Source organism: Triturus cristatus, chromosome 3_1 (assembly GCF_964204655.1).
Source record: "Triturus cristatus chromosome 3_1, aTriCri1.1, whole genome shotgun sequence".
Lineage (NCBI taxonomy): Eukaryota > Metazoa > Chordata > Amphibia > Caudata > Salamandridae > Triturus > Triturus cristatus.
Genome location: NC_140583.1, coordinates 93,170,117 through 93,187,653, shown reverse-complemented (window position 1 = coordinate 93,187,653; position 17,537 = coordinate 93,170,117). Strand labels below are relative to the sequence as shown.

At 49.1% G+C, this 17,537-nt stretch overlaps 1 non-coding gene across 1 annotated transcript; it reads right to left on the bottom strand.

Moving 5' to 3' along the window:
* Positions 1–3,279: 3,279 nt before the first annotated feature.
* On the bottom strand, positions 3,280–3,443 carry LOC146859740 (U1 spliceosomal RNA). The gene has a single exon (XR_014979377.1). It is a non-coding gene; the product is annotated as a U1 spliceosomal RNA (small nuclear RNA).
* Between the last annotated feature and the right edge of the window lie 14,094 nt (positions 3,444–17,537).

The following is a 17,537-nucleotide window of genomic DNA, read 5'->3' as shown; positions in this document are numbered from 1 at the left end:
GGGGGGAATGCTAACCTCGTCGCCAGAACTGGCGAGGGGTTCGTATTCCAATTTGTATGACACCTTACTCGACATGTGTAGGTGATGCGATGCCAAAGTTAGCAAATAACCGCAAGGATTATAATGCATTTAAAAGTAGTTGGCCCGCGTCACCATGGAACGGCTATTAGGACTTGGTTCCGCAAGCCGTCGACGGGCTCAGCTCGCGCCAGAGCACCGTCCCACATGATTCCCTGCACTCTGCCTTCAGGATTGATAAGGCCTGCCATAGGAGTGACTGATAGGAATCCATGCGTCCATTTTAGGGTTAGGTGTAGGAATACTACACCTACAGCAACGGGTGATTACACCACTTTGCCCCAGCTGTCGTGCAGCCAGTTGTGTCAGATTTGGGCGGCCATCCAGGGGTGGCATAATACATGCGGCAGCCCCTGGTAGGCCCTGGGTACACCGATGCCCTGGATACCTGTGGTATGCTGAGACAGGGACTGACAAGGCGGCCCAGTTCCAATTAGTGGATGCACCTAATGTACATGTGTGTTAATTTCGAGAGAGAACAGCTAGGCTGTGGGTCTGATTGGCAAGCCCACAGCCAGGGAAAGTCGTAAACCAATGAAGCAAAAGCAAAAAATCTGGGTGATCATAGGATTGCAGACCCTACTCTCCTACATGCGGTGTCAGAGGTCCAGTACTTATGCACAGTTATGGCTTTGAAGAAGGAGGAAGCTTCATAGAGAGGCCTTTGAAGTGCTCAGAATCCCTGCCCTTCCTTCCTTTGCTCCAGACTCACTACATGGGTGTATGCAGCCATTTGTGTGTGGGCAGGGCACAGTCTATTCAGGTGCTAGTGAAGCAGCGCTCAGCTGCACCCCCCCATGCCACTTAAAGACTAATTAAGGCACATCATGTCACTCCTGAGCTCCATTTGTATGTGTCTGTCTAGAGGGAATGCACAAATCCCAGCTGTCACCAACCCCCGATGTGTATTCAGAGACAGCCAGAAGGCACCAAATGGCTAAAGTGTGAGAATCTAAACACACATGTTCAGTACCCTGATAGCTCCAGGCCCAGTGGGAGCGATGCTGGGGACAGTCCAACCCCTCCCAATTACGCTCCTATGACACAGCCACTCATAGGGAACACATGCACTTCAAGCTGACAGTGAAACCACTATCAAAGGCAATCTCGCCTTGTACCCAATTCAACAACCTGCTCATTGACCTCAAAGCACCCCTTGCCATGGGTACCAAAATGTCATACTTCTAGGTGATCTCAACTTTCATCTTGGCGGCCCCAAGGACACCAAGTCCACAGACTTGCTCAAAAGCCTACAGAATATCAGCCTCACCCAGCTCGTACACGGCGCTACTCACATCGCCAGAGACACTCTGGATCCCATCTACCCTGGACTGCTTCTTCTCTTCCAGCAACAAGGTTAAAGTCAGCCACATCACCTCACTCACATAGACGCACCACTCCATTGTCCACTTCCACATAACTGGGCCTCCAACCACCCCTATGGAGTTTAGCAACACCCCAAGTCGCTGATGGATAAAAGTCACAGAAATAGAATGGCTCAATGCCCTCCAATTAAACTACCCACATCCTGCCAATGACTTAATCAACGACACAAACATCTTGAACAACTGCATCACCACTTTTGCCAATACCCTGACACCCCTGAAAAACACCAAACCCTAAAGATCCAACAAACAAACTAGCTGGTACAACGCTGACCTCAGAGAATCAAAGAGAGTTTGTAAACAACTCAAAAGGAAATAGAGAACCACCTGAGCACCCACAGCAAGGAACACCTACAAGGCCACACATAGACACTATAACCATCAAGTAAAAGAGGCAAAGCTCCCACGGACCCCTGCCCATACCATATATGCAACCTGGGAAGAGCCACGATCAGCGCTACACTCATGAATACCTCCCTCAAAACAGCCACCTTCCTAGATATCTGGAAACATGCCAAAATCACTGCCATCCTCAATAAAATACATGGCTGACACTGAAGTACTCAGCAACTATGACCCATGTCACTGCTCCCCTTCCCTGCCAAAGGAATTGAAAAGACCATCAACAGACAACTCTTAGACCAACTAGAATGCCACAAACTCCTGGACAATTTGCAATCAAGATTCTGAAACAGCACTGAAACAGCCATCATCACTGCCACAGACGACATATGCCCCATCCTCGACCATGGACAGAACACCTCTCTCATCTTCTTTGACCTCTCTGTCACTTTCAACACCGTCTCCCACCACACACTCATCCCCAGACTACACACAGTGGGAATATTGTGCACATCAGATCCCAAGTACTTCAAATGTGGAGTCACACAGTGATCCTCACTCAGCTCCACACTTTTATACCAGTATTTGCCTGATAGCAGTACAGACCTGCTGTCCACAAACCATTTTTTAGGAACCCCTGAGTGAGGTGAAGCACGACGTGCTTGCACATGCTGCGATACAGTGTACATGATTTCTGTGCACTTGCTTTTAAATCTCTCCCTAGAGACTACCGTAAGAGATTTTGGAACCCCACATTACCTCTGATATCAAGGAATCTGTGGTATTTCCCATCTGTTATAAAAAAAAAACCTGAAAGTCATACTCCAGCGGGGCATCACAGTAACAATATGGTTACTTGTTCATTTGACCTAGTAGGATTCATAGACTTCACTCTCCCTCATGCTCCAGGTTTCGGGTTCCTCTTTATCTTATGAGTCCTGATGATGGTCGCCTCATCTTCTTGAGGGATCGAAACGCCATTGTCAACACTCACGGATACAATATAGATTATATTATATATAAATGGACAGTGCTGTTCCTGTCTTTAAGATACACAACTTTGACCACTGATCCTGTTCACATGTGTTTGTCATTTTGATGAGAGCACTGAGCACATTTCTCACTACACACCCACTGCGCCATCACAAAGTTAAACATTTTTTATGAAAGTTTTTTATATATGATTTATTATGACTAATGACTGAAATAACCATTTGGTTTATTTGTATTGATTGTATTGTTTTCAACTGTGGACCAGTGTTTCTTGTACACAATACCTAACTTAAACATCACATTGAACATGCCTTACACCCAAAGTCATTAGGGCCTGTACATGGCTATCAAATAAGAAGACTCATCACAATATAAAGGGATGATATATTCAATAAAGCAGGATTACTGGTTTTGTCAAAGGGTCACCTCATCAATATATAAAAAGCAAGCTTATAAGCTTTGTCAAGGTGTTTTTTTTTTTCAGGGGAAAGCGCGAACGCAGCCCCACACTACCAGAAATTATGCAGTCGAGTATCCCGTATTTGGGGACATGGCAGGGGTCAGCACATCCAAAGTGCAATGGATGAGCCTCACCCTGGGAGAACAACCTTCGTGATCATGGTGTCTCCCCTGCCAGGTAAGTATAAGCTTTGTCAAGGGTTGACAACATGAATATATATTAGGTGCGCTTATTGGCTTTGTCATGGACTACCGCATCACTAGATGAAGGCAAGCCTATTGGCTTTGCTAACAGGTAAGAAATTCAAGAAAGTTAGCGCACTCCTACTGTTTAAACGTCAGAAATGTGGCTATTTTAACAATTTTCAATAATTAAAGCGTGCGCCTCAGAAGCGAGGAAACCCACCTCGTAACAAAACAAGTGAACTGCTGGTGAACTATCACCAGTGTACTGAGTGCACAGCTAGGTGGTCTAAAGAGAACTCTTATTAAGGACTTTAACAACAAAAAACTGAAGTTGGAAAACATCAACAGTGATTCATCGAAAAGTGCATTCAAAAATAATCCCAAGATTGCAGTCAAAGAAACTCTTTTATGATACTCATCGCAAACGGGAAAGATACACATAGCTTCAATAAATGGATTGAATTGAAACTTGTAAAAAAACAATATATGTAAGCTTAATAGCTAACAGCGTGATAGAACGTCAGTTCATGCAGAAGTGCCCAATGCATTTCGGGATTGAAAGACATCCCTTCTTCAGGGGCCGCTGTAAACAGAGAAATAAACTTAAGAAACAGATAATGCTCTGTTGTGTCGTAGGGGTATCGTTACCGCTGGCTTCCACCACCCAGGTCCCCACTCTGGTGAATAAAACTCGGGACACACTTGTGCGTTTGCTCCGTCACTGCTGCCGTGGCCGTTCTGCCGACGTGCATCCGTGACGTCATATTGATTGCCGTTGTAGTACACGTGATCTGACGCGCACGCCGTTGCGTGTCGCGTCAGTCCGAATATCGCGACATTACATTCCTCCCCAACACACACAAACCACAACGGCAACTCCAACACCTATCGCTGCACTGTGAACACGAACTTATTAATACCTCAGTAGTCATCATCTCTGCGTTAGACATTTGCAGTTCAAAACTTTCAAACAAAACAAAACAGTCTTACTTGACGTAGTCTCGTAGGCGACGGGAGGGCTCAGGATGCGGCCTCAGGTCATATCGTGATCCCCCACAGTCTGGCACGACACCCCGGCCCCTACTCACAGAATCACCATCTGCGCCACCATCTCCCTCCTCTGGCATGCCAGCGTCCGCTGGCGGCAGAGCCTCTGGCTGGTGGCCTTGCTGCGGTGCGGCACCTCCCTGACGCAAAGAGTCTGTTCCTCCGCTCACGGGGTCCGCGGGCTCAGCAAGTTCTGAGAGTCTCTCCTCTCGCGGCGGGTGCCCCGGGGGCCTGTTTTGGTGTCCATCAGCTGCCCTCGAGGGCACTGGGATTTTCTTGAAGAATGAAACGTTCCTTGTTATCTTCTCGACGCCTTTCCTGGCTGTCACACACGTGCCCGCAACCTTCTCCACTGTCCATGGTTGCGACTCAAAGTTCAGACGAAACTTGCCCCCTGGTCTCCGATTTCGTATTAGCACTCTGTCACCTGGGGCCAGGTGGGGGGTCACAGCACGCCGTCGGCTATCAACATTAGCAAAGGCTCCCCGTTGGTGTTCGTCAATGGCACTGTCATTGGGAGTTTCGGGCCTCCACTCTGGGTGGTGTGGTATGGTGTCGGTGACAACCCGCCCCATCAGCAGATGCGCAGGTGCCACTCCCGTGGTAGAGTGGGGCGTCTGGCGATAGCTGCGGAGAAATGTAAAAATGGCTAGCTCCACAGACTGCTGCTTCTCGTGGGCAATCCGTATCACTTTGTTGAGTGTCCTCATGAAGCGTTCAGCCTCTCCGTTCGCTTGAGGCCATCTAGGGGTGATGCGCCGGTGATGCACTCCTAGGGCCAGTAGGTATGCCGCTAAGTCCTGACTCTGGAATGGTGACCCGTTGTCAGTTCTGATTTCCTTGACTATGCCGTGTGTTGCCATGATCTTCTCGAGCTTCGGGATCACTTCCTGGGCGCTCAAAACCGTTAGTATTTCCACTTCGGGATATTTGGAGTGGTCATCTATGGCAACCAGAGTGTGCCTTCCGTCCGGTAGGCTACCAAAATCGACACTTATCGTGGACCAGGGCCGTCGGGGTCGAGGTTCCATCACAACAGGGGCTGGCCGTGGGGCTTCCCCCGTGACCTGGCAGGCATGGCATTCTCGAACGGTGGCTTCTACTAACTCGTCCATGAGAGGGAACCACACTTTGGTTCGGAGCCTGGACTTGGTCTTGACCATGCCTTGGTGGCCAATGTGGGCCAGATCCACCACTCTCTGGGTTAAGGACGCCGGGACGACCAACCTGTGGCCTCTCAACAGGCATCCCGTGCCGTCTTCCGTCAGCTCCGTTCTTACATTTTTATAAGCTCTCCATTATCTGTCTTGCCCTGGGCGTCAAGCTTTTCCACTCCTCTCTGGCCCGGTTCCAGTCGTTGTTCTGGACCGCCACTCTCGCTCTTTGTAGGCACTCATCTTCACTGGTGGCCTGTGATAGGCTGGCCATTGACACTGGCCTGGGACACGACCGCGCAGTGATGCAGCGGACGTACTCTTCCGTTTCAGCCGCCTCCTTCATCTCTTGTGGAGTTGCTTTGCGAGGGTGGCGAGATAGGTAGTCCGCCGGGTTCCGGGCGCCCGGTTGGTACTCGATCTTGCAGTTGTAATTCTGCAGTTGCAACATCCATTTTTCGATTCTCGGCGGCGGCTAGGTAGACGTGCCCGCAAACAAGGATACCAGTGGTTTGTGGTCAGTGGTCACAACGAATGGTTTGCCGTAGACGTACAAGTGGAAGTGATGACACCCCCAATGAATGGCGATCGCCTCTTTTTCTATTTGTGAGTATCTCTGCTCAGTCTCTGTGAGCGAACGGCTGGCAAATGCCACCGGTGCCCATTCCTCAGCGCTTGTCTTCCGTTGAAGCAGGACTGCGCCCAAACCGACTGGGCCGGCGTCGACGGCAATTTGTGTCAGCTTGGCCGGATCGAAGAATGCCAACGTCGTGGCTTCTGAGAGCGCCTGTTTGATTTCCTCGAATGCTCGATCCTGGTCACTGTCCCATGTCCAGGGGGTGGACTCCTTGGTGAGCTCTCTTAGCGGCGCCGTGAGGTTCGCCAGGTCCTTGATGAACCTGCCACAGTAGTTCACCATTCCTAAGAAGCTCCGCACCTCCGTGATGTTTGCGGGAGCGGCCGCTTCCTTTATGTCCTTTACCTTGTCTGGATCCGGGTTGACGCCATCTGCCGAGAATGTGTAGCCAAAGAATTGGATCTTCCTGCACAGAAATTCGCACTTCTCCCGATGTAGTGTAAGGCCTGCGTCTCGTATCCGTCGTAGCACCTGTACCAGCCTCTCATTGTGCTCCGCCACCGTCGTGGCATGCACCATGATGTCATCGCTGACGTTGATCGCTCCAGGGATTCCTGCGATGAGTTCTTGTATTACGTTCTGGAACACCTCGGCAGCGCTCGACACTCCGAAGCTCAGCCGCGTGTACCGCCTTAGACCTACGTGCATGGAGAACGTGGTGATGTTCCGGGACTCTTCGTCCAGCACGAGTTGGTGGTACCCAGAGCGCAAGTCCAATTTGGAGAACCATTTGGCGCCTGCCATTTCCCCGACGATGTCATCGATGGTCGGAGTGATGTGTCGCTCCCTTTTGATGGCAGCGTTGGGGAGCCGCATGTCCACACATATTCTGACCGCACCTGGTTGCTTGGGTTTCTTTGCTACAACGATTGGCGACACCCACGGGGTCGGTCTGGACAGTTTCTCGATGATTCCCGCCGCTTCCAGCTTCTTCAGCTCGGCTTCCACCAGTGGCCTGAGGTGGAACGCTATGCGGCGATGTCGAAGTGCTATCGGCTGCACGGTGGGGTCGATGTGTAGGTGGACCTCTTTCCCTCGGAACTTGCCTATTCCGTGGAAGATTTCTTCAAACTCCTCCAAGGTGTGGTGTATTGACTCTTGGTGGACCCCAAATGCGAACGTTACCACAACCAGATCTTCTGCCGCTCTGCGGCCCAGGAGCATGCCTTGCCCGTCTTCGGTCACATAAATGTTTGACGTTATGGACCGCGTCCCATGAGATATCACCGTTCTGAACTTTCCCCGTACTTTCAACGGTTCCTCCTGTCCGTATGCGAACACTGTGATCGTCGATGGAAGTAGGGTTGGCTGTGGGCGCCAGGACCTGTGCATCGCAGCGGCCATGATGTTGATGCTGGCTCCTGTGTCTACGACTGTTGTGACCTCTTGCGACCCTACTCGGATGCTGCATTGCGGCAATCTCCTGGTCTTGCCTATCGCCGTGCATATCATGTGTAATCTGTGTATTACCTTTTCTTCCTCTTCATCATCATCCATGTCACTGGCGACCGGGCCTCCTTCCTCAACTGTGTTTACGGTTTGGCGGGGTTTTCGGAACTTCTTCGACCGGCACACTTTCTCAAAGTGGTTGAAGCGTCCACACCCCGTGCACTTCCTCCCTTGTGCTGGGCACTCTGCCGAGTCGTGGGGCGAGCCACCGCAATACCCGCAGGACTTGGGCTGATCTTGGGCGGCCGGGCCTGGTCCTCGTCGGGGCCATCTCTGTTTTGGCTTGACCGCCACTGCGTTGACCAGCTCGGTCTTCACTGGCGCTTGTAGGGCCGCTTCCATGTGCGCAGCGCGCGCTTTCGATAGTTCTTTCGGCCGGCCCATTGTCAGTATGTCTGCTAGGGGCTTGCCGGATTCCTCTAAGATCCTTTCCCTCAGTTTGACAGACGCGCACCCTTGTATTATCTGGCCTCTTATCTCCTCCGTCTCATCTCGAAACCCACAGGTGGCCGCTAGGTTCTTGAGACGAGCGTGGAATTTGTCGAGCGACTCCTCCGGCAATTGGCGTGCTTGGCGAAAAATGAACCGTTCATAGTCGCGGTTCGCCATTGGTTCAAAGTACTCGTTAAGCGCGGCTATTAGTGTCGTGTGCGTCTTGGGGGTGTTTTCCGCAAGCGTCTTCACTATGTTGTGAATCTCTTTACCTCCGAGGTGGATGATCATGGCACGTTTCTGATCTCTTTGGACCTTCGTGGCCTCGAAGAAAATGCGCACTCTATCTTCCCAGTCTCTCCATCGGGCTGCTACTGCGGATGGGGACCCCTCCACCGAGAATGGCTCAATCGGCGGGATGTTTGCCATTTTGCACGTGCGCTGCCTACTCCAGGCGAGGCTTCCTGCACGTGCGCTGCGTGCGCCTGGCGAGACCTCCTCCTATCCTTGGCCGTGACGGCTCTCAGGTGACAGGGCTTGCTCACAGGCCGGGTGGAACCTTCTCCAGGTGCTCCCCGGGTCCCTCGTGACCTCCTGAGCCTTTTCTAGGGGCTGGGCGTGGTGATCTTCCTTCCCCCCCAGGCAGCCCTCCAAGCAGGCCGTCCACTCGACCACACAGCTCACCGGTGCTGAGGAGCAGGGGCCCACCGGCAGTCCAGGCAGCGGCAGGAGGCAGGGGGGTTGAAAAGCGCTCCGCGCGTTCCAGGCAGGCAGGGGGGCGTGGTGCACGTATCGACTCGCGCGCTGGGGCCGTCGATGCAACAGACGTCCCCACGCGGTCACACCTCCAACCGGGAGTGCTCTGAGGCGCGCACTCACCGCTACAGCACCGGGGGCACAGGGACCGCAGCGCGACTCCGCGGGGCACGAGCACCGCGAGCGGGGAGCGCTCAACGGCCGCCACACCAACGGAGCGCAGGCAGCAGAACGCGAGGGCACGCCCACCCTCGTCGCCACTTTGTTGTGTCGTAGGGGTATCGTTACCGCTGGCTTCCACCACCCAGGTCCCCACTCTGGTGAATAAAACTCGGGACACACTTGTGCGTTTGCTCCGTCACTGCTGCCGTGGCCGTTCTGCCGACGTGCATCCGTGACGTCATATTTATTGCCGTTGCAGTACACGTGATCTGACGCGCACGCCGTTGCGTGTCGCGTCAGTCCGAATATCGCGACATTACAATGCTCATTGCATCTTTGTCAAAATTCAAAGAACAAATAAAACCAAATACAAGATGCAGGGTCGAGAAGGGACAAGGAAGAAAAGCAGCTGGTCAGTTTCAAACTTTAGCAATTCAAAATAATTCCGAAAGGTGATGAAGAAACAGATTCCTCTGGGATGTGAAACCAGGAAAAAACGAAGATAAAGGCTGATGCGGAAATTAGAAAAACCACCGTGAGTGAGAAATAGACCAGTGGAAGAGAAAGGTGTTGTGTTGAAAAAATAGCGTGTGACTGTGAATAGTCTGAAACACACTTACTAGAATGAAAAGACGGACAAACTCTAAAGATCCGCTGTTTAAGTTGAAGGTATCTAGGGCTTAATGCATGAAATATGAAACCCAAAACGGAAACATTAAGCGCAAGGGGAGGTCGAAAGGAAAGCTGGAGTAGGTGAATGGAAAATGTGTGCACAAACTTACTGGAATGGGGTCCCTCGTGAGACAATGCTCAGAAAGTGATGTGGTGGCTGTGAGCAGGCGTGGCAAGAAATGCCACTGTGCTGGGAAGAAAATAAATGAATTGAGTGTGAAAAATGAGAAAGAAAGTGAGTGTCTCTCCCAAGCCCGTACTATATGGGAAATACCTGGAAACGGAGGTCACGAGGAGCGTATGGGTCAAACGTAGCAAGGCTGAGTGACAATAAAAAAAACAGCAATTCATTCTCATTCACTTTGCCGTAGGAAAATTTGACACAAATATAGTCAAAACGACTTAACGGATTTACACCAAATTTGGAAGAAAGAGAGATCTTAGTCCAGAAAGTGTGCTTTTGCTATTATTCAGTTCAGCAATTTTCCAAAAATTAATATAGATATTTTATGCCACGGAATATCCGTGGAGCTGAAAGATCTAGAGATGAGACATTAATGGGCCATCACAAAGGGGTGATGGCAGCCATTTTAGAACTTGGTCCCCCGTCCTAAACAAAAGTATAAAAATATAAAGGAGCGAAGTAGGGATACCGTGCTCTACGAATACCGTGCACCACTAGGACTAGAGGGTGCCTCCACACCCCAAGGTAAAAAAGAATTAAAAATTGTATTTTACTGAAAATGCGCTACAGATCTAAAAGTTTATAAAAATAATACAGCCCTATAAGCTCCTGTAAAAAAAGAAAATCTGGAGTTGGCCAGTGTATTTTATTGGGGAAGGGAGTTAATATGTTTAAAAATAGTGGGGGATCCTCCCACAGCCCCCACACAGCCTATCAATGCTGTGGGGTGCCCTGGGGCTCTTCCTGTGTCTGAAAAAAAGCAAAAACAAATTATGCAGGGTGCCTCAGGTGGGACCCGGTGCACCTAAGTATTAAAACTATTTTTTTTTTAAAGTGTTGCCTGCTGCTACTAGGCCCATTGGCCTGCTTGCGGACAGCCTGCTTGGTCTCAAGGTTCCTGTGGCTGCTCCCACAGCTCCCAACGAAAAACAAAAGATGTGCCCTGTAGGGCACCGGGAAACCCAACAAAATAAATAAATAAAAGAATTAAAGAATAATAAATGAGCAAGAGTAGCCGCTCATTTATTAAGCACGTCTCCAAGAAAGGAGCACCTCATAATGCCAATAAGCGCTTTTTAGTGATTTTTTGAGCCACTTTGCCCAACTCTACTCTACGCCACTCCAATGTATGATATTCCACTGTATACCACCATTGTATGCACTCCGCTGTATGCCACTCTATTCTATGCTATTCCACTCTACTACACTACACAGATCGCCAGCCCACTCTACGCTAATCCACTATATGCCATTCCACTCTACGTCAATCCACTCTATGCTATTTCACTGTAAGGCTTTCTACTGTATGCTACTTCATTCTACACCACTCCAGTTTACACCACTACATTCCATGCAATTCCACTCAACTGCACTCCACTCTATGCCACTCCACACTACGATATTTCAATGTATGCCACTCCACTCTAATCTATTCCACTCTATGTCATTCCACTCTCACTAATCCACGGCATGCTATTTCACTGGGTGGCACTCCACTATACGGCCTCTAGGTCACACATGACCTATAGTCACCTTAGTGCATGGTTGCCACTCAGAAGTTATAGTTAGGTCAGGGTTTCTACTGCAAATGTCTATTTTGTTTTGCTAATAACTTTGGTGCTGCTTGAAGAATCTTTATGAAACTTGAAATCTATAACTATACCTGTAACTTGCACCCTCGGAATGCATTGCTAATTTACCAGCATGATACATCACGCATGATATGTTCTATGACATTCTTGATAAGCATCGCTGCAAAATTTTAAATTTTTACATTTAGAAGGGAATTAGTATTTATGCACATATGCCAACTCCTCATAACACAGGTACGTCCTCTCTCTCTGTCGTTAGCAGTCCACACCACTACTTGGAACGCAATTTAAGTTCCTATCCTCACGCCTGAAATTGACAGTGACAGTTAGCTGCCGAATTAGCGGATGAGTCTCTCCCCGGCGCACGTTTCCCAAAGAGGTTTGGATGCAAATTGTGTTATAGCCAGTGCAGCGCGTGCATATATTGCAGGTTGCAGTAGCGGCCGGTGTTGTGGACTAGTGGCATGGCAGGGTGGATGGACGGGTGGAGGGGGCATAGAACTTGCGGGATGGCAACATAAAACAAGCATTGGCATAGCCAATAGGTCTCGCCTTTGGGACCTTGTAAGTGTTTAGCCATGTAACAGTTGCATAACTAAATTCTTATAAGGTGCCAAAAGCGAGACCTATTGGCTATGCCAATGCTTGTTTCTGCTTATTACTGCTCTGTAGTAATGGTGGCACCCGTGCTTCAGCTTAAACCTCTTAAGCTAAAGTCGGGTGCCAAGATTGCTTCAAAAGTAAAGAATTGTCTATTTCTTTACTTTTGAAGCAATCTCTGCACCCGACTTTAGCCTAAGATGTTTAAGCTAAAGCATGGGTGCCGCCATAGAAGTAATAAACAGAAAAAAAAAAGCAAGCGCCCGCTTCGAGAAATTACTGCTGTGGCGGGGGAAAAATGCTACCGCGGGCCACAGCTTGCAGGGCATTTGCGCGAGTGGTGCGCGCGCAGCAGTAGTCAGGCCATATGGCGCCTCAGCTCAAGCACGTGCCCACGCACATGCACTGCAGGCTGTGGCTGGCGGTAGCATTTTTTGAAGCCCTTACTTTAAGTCTCGCCAGACCAGCGCAAGCGCTGGGTCAGGCGTGACCTAAAAATGAATTCATTAAAAAAACTTTCCTACAGCCGGCTGGCTCATGCTCTTCTGCTCCTCTCCCCACAGGCACAGGGTCCCAGACTGGCAGGCGGCCAATCCTGATGCTGCTCTCATGAATCAATTAGAGCAGCATCAGGATTTGCGCTGTCAGGAAGACTCGGACCCTGTGCCTGCTCTCTCCAATCCAGCAGCAAAACTCGGGTTGGAGAAAGCTTCAGTTTGTATGACAGTTTGGAAGTCCTGAGACGCCGGCCAAACTGTCATGCGCACTGACAACAGTGCCCAAGACGTCTACTGTCATCCCCTGGCCCGCCCCCAAAAACTTGGCTGGAAAGGAAAAATAAAACGATAATAAAATACGTTTATAATTGTTTTATTTTTCCTTTCCTGCATTTTTTGAGGCAGCTGGCGGGGGTGGGGAGGGCGAAGCTCCTCTGCCATAGAAGAGAATCCGCCACTGCCACATCCACTCTGCTTTAAATTGTTTTGAAGCATTTTCTCCTCTTGGAGGCCATTATATCTTTTTTAGTCCACCGGGTCGCCAGCTGTGTGGAGGCGGTCTTACTCGGGGTAAGTCCTTATCATTAAGGCATTGTTTAAGAACCTATTGTTTATGAAACTTTGCTTGCACTGTCTTATTTGGTCTATTATTTTGTCTACACAACAGGCTAAATCCCTGAGCAAGTAATCATTATTGTATTATTTCAGTAGGGTGTGCATGTAAGCCACTCTACGTCTTGCATTATATTCTGATTCTTTGGATGCTAGGGGCTTCACATGTAAATCCATGTTAATATGACCCCTACACCATGATAGCCACTTTGTCATCAGTTTATTTTCATTTATCTTTTCTTTTCATTTGTCATTTAAGTTGTCCCCGCATCTCCTTAGACCTGATGATACCCAGGTATTCTAACCAATGGCTCAAAACGTCGTTGACACCCTAAAGTACCAGACAAGCAAGGGGCTTTTATCTACTGTAATCCAGAATGCTTTGCTTACTCTTTAAGTTGTTAGTTGCTGCTGTAATGGAACATGGAACTCTCTGCATGGTGGTATGTTATGCTTTGAAAGTAAAGGGGTGGTTAAAGCTGTGAGTTTGAAGTGTGAGCTGGAAATGTTCAACTTTATCTCTTACCAAATAAAGAACATACTGGAACCAAAGTAATTTCCAGGATCCCATCTTTACATTGGCGACGAGGATAGGATTCTGGAAATTCGTTTGGTTCCAGTATGTTCTTTATTTGGTAAGAGATAAAGTTGAACACCTCCAGCTCACACTTCAGCTTCACAGCTTTAACCACCGCTTTACTTTCAAAGCATAACATACCACCATGCAGAGAGTTCCATGTTCCATTACAGCAGTAACTAACAAAGTAATGTATCAGGATACATTAGCCTATGTTCACTCTCTGATTGCAGTAATTCTTTAAGTGTTGGCAGTGGGGACACATTGCGTTTGAACTTGCTATTGTGTCGGTCTTTGAATTCTGTTTGAACTACATAGATACATCGCTCTCTCTTTTTCATTCAAAGTGGACTGACGTCTTTTGATTCCTAGATGTCATGAAGGGCGTGAGACTATTTAGTGTTTCTATTGGAAATAATTTCTTTGTAACTGATACCATTATGAGCCATCATTGCCCTCAGCTTGGAAATGTGATGCAGAACGCATGAGTTACATTCTGCAGGTCCTGCTGGGGTGGTTTCTTGTACTATAACAAAATTACTTGCAATATTTCACTGTCTCAAAAAGACCTTAACACACCCCACGCCTAAAGTGATCTCTCAGCATCCTGACTTTCCTTTTGTTTACAAACAGCACAAAAACTGTGGGAAGTGCTTGAATCCCTTAGAAGCATTCGATTCCATTACTGTTTAGCTCATTGCAGACATTGCCCACACTACAGGCGAATCAATCGGTACCAACAAACCGCTTGGCCATGTCCTGTTTGGAGAGGAGCATGGGAGATCATGGCTGTAGGTTTTGTCCCAATGGAACAAGAAGCTTGTTACCAAGACACTTAAGTCAAACTCAGTACAGGGGAAATCTGCATGTCTTAGTGCATCTGATTTCCACTAATAAACTACCCTGCACAATCGCTTTCGATCTGCATCTATTAGTAAATCGTTTGGTGTCTCAGCCACTTATTGCAGACATACCTATATATATATATGAAGATACCTATTACTGACCCATTCTGAGCATGCACCAATGTTGATATCTATATCTGTATCAAAATTCTATAGCAGATTTCGGAGTGTTCCGAAGCAGTCCATGAAGTTGTGCGCGGCAGCTGGAGCTGTAGGATGTTCACACTTACAGGGACATCTTAAGGATTTTGGGGCCCCTGGGCCAAACATTATTTGGGGCCCCCCTGGTCAGAACACTTCCGAATTTATTATCCATATTATGTTATGTTATGTTATGTTACATACATTTGTAATGCGCACTGCTGCCCCAGCAAAGGGGCGTCCAGGCGCACGGCAGGTAAAAATGCAACACCACAAGCAACACAACAGAAAAGAGGAAAGAGAATTTATTAAAACAAAAAGTTTTTTAAGGCCTTGCGAAAAACTAAAAGATCATCTAGCAGGCGCAACTCTACAGGAAGGGAGTTCCAGAGCTCGGCTGCTCTGACCCGGAAAGAACGGCCACCAGCCCGACACAGCCTGTATCGGGGAATCACAGTGAGTGCCTGACCCAAGGATCTCAGGGGCCGAGTAGGCACATACCAGGACAAAAGATCCGCAAGAATAGAAGGGCCTATCCCCCTCAGAATCTTGAACGCCATGCACAGCACTTTGAACTGAATTCTGGCCCGGATAGGCAGCCAGTGCAGTGATCTCAATGTGCTGGAGGCAGAACAAGAACGGGGTAGGCCAACAATAGCTCTCGCTGCAGAGTTCTGAACACGTTGGAGGTGGGTGACCTCAGCCACATTGGACCCTACCAGAAGAGAGCTGGCATAGTCCAGGCGAGATAACACTGTCGCCTGGACAATCAGCTGCCTGGTGCGATGGTCAAAGAACTTCAAAACAGGGCGAAGCGACCGTAAGATACCAAAGCAACAGGCCGCGATTTTCTTCGTGTGGCCAACGTAGCTGAGGGAGGGGTCCATCCATACTCCTAAGTTCTTTAATTCCGTAACCGGAAGGGGGGCCGGCCCCAGCTCCACAGGCCACCACCTGTCCCCCCATAGCTCCGATCTCTTACCTACGATCATGATCTCTGTTTTCTTGGCGTTGAGCTGGAGACAGTTGTTCCTCATCCAGCTCGCCACCGCCCTAAGTCCACTCTGAAACCTGGGGGCATCCCGGTCGGCATCCCCGCTGATCGTAACCGCTAGCTGAGTGTCGTCAGCATATGAGACCATAGTCATGCCCCATTGCTTGACGACCTCAGCCAGCGGTCTCACGTAGAGATTAAACAACGTGGGGCTCAGCGAGGATCCTTGCGGCACCCCCTGCTTCAAAGGATGGAATTGGGACTGGAACGGTGGAACGGCAACGCTAAAGAAACGATCGTCTAGAAAAGACCGGAACCACTGGAGGGCAGGTCCACCCAGCCCAATCTCCTCCAGGCGATGCAACAGGATAGGATGCGAAACAGTATCAAACGCGGCGCTCAAGTCCAATAAGACGAGCGCTGCTGTCTGTCCCGCATCCATCACCGTGCGAAGATGTTCAGCCATGGAGAGGAGGGCGGTCTCCGTGCTGTGTCCAGCACGGAACTCATTCTGGGTGGGATCCAAGATGTTAGCATGGATAAGGTGGGCAGAAAGAACTTTGTTGACATGGGCCTCCAACACTTTAGTCGGCCACGGAAGTAAGGAGATGGGCCTATAGTTTTCAGGTTTCTCTGGATCCAGGGACGGCTTCTTCAAGATGGGAGAAACCACTGCCCGCTTCCAGCTAGCGGGTACCGTGCTTGATTCCAACGAGATGTTAATCAGGGAATGAACCACGGCCCGTCCCACAAACGACTGCTCTCTAAAAAGAGTCGCAGTAAGGGGATCAGCGGGGGACCCTGATTTGACCTGCAGGGCCAGGAGGTCAAACCCCTCTGATGTCAGCGGGGGCAGCACGTGCAAGGTGGTACCACCATCGATGTTGATCGGAGGCTCTGCCGGAGGCCCTGTACAAGGGAACGTCCGATAAATGTTTTCGACCTTTTCCAGGAAAATGATGATTCAAAATGATTCAGATCATAAAAGCCCTCAGCAGCTCAAGTCTGATTATCAACAACCCTCTTTGTTGGCTCAAAAAACCTTCAAGGGGACCCCAGTCCTTCAGGGGGCCTCCATTCAGTGCAAAGCCTCTAAATATTTACGAGATATTGGAGACCTGGGAGCCCCCTTTTCATATTGTGTAGGTGGCCCTATAATTTTTGCGTTATGCCACTGGGACTGTCCTGGGTTCTTAATGATGTGGCCCCTAGAAAGTTGGGGGCCCTGGGCCAGAGCCCCCTTTGCCCATGCCTTAAAACGTCTCTGCACACTTAGTGCCTCCCGATGAATACCATGGCATCAGTGAGGTAATACTGAACCTGGTAAACAATGATGACGCCTGTTGTGGTATTTCCTGTGATCTGTTATAATGTTCTCTTTATGGGTGTCACAAGTTAGTATGGGAGAATAGAGAACGCTGTAATACAGCTTATTTTTACCTTTAAAACCTATAATCTTGCATTTATATTCCTACACAAATTTTCCCATGGAAAAAAATTAGGGTGTAGAATTTGGTCACATCTTGAGATCCAGTTTGTGTCCATGTGAGATTCAATGGTGGCCACCAAAAACGAAGGGAGTTGGAGCACGTGGAGGGAGCGTAGGGGGAGGGGTAATAACACAGGGGTGTGATTGGGATCACGCGGGGGTATTAGTAAAATTATATTTTAAAAAATGAACGT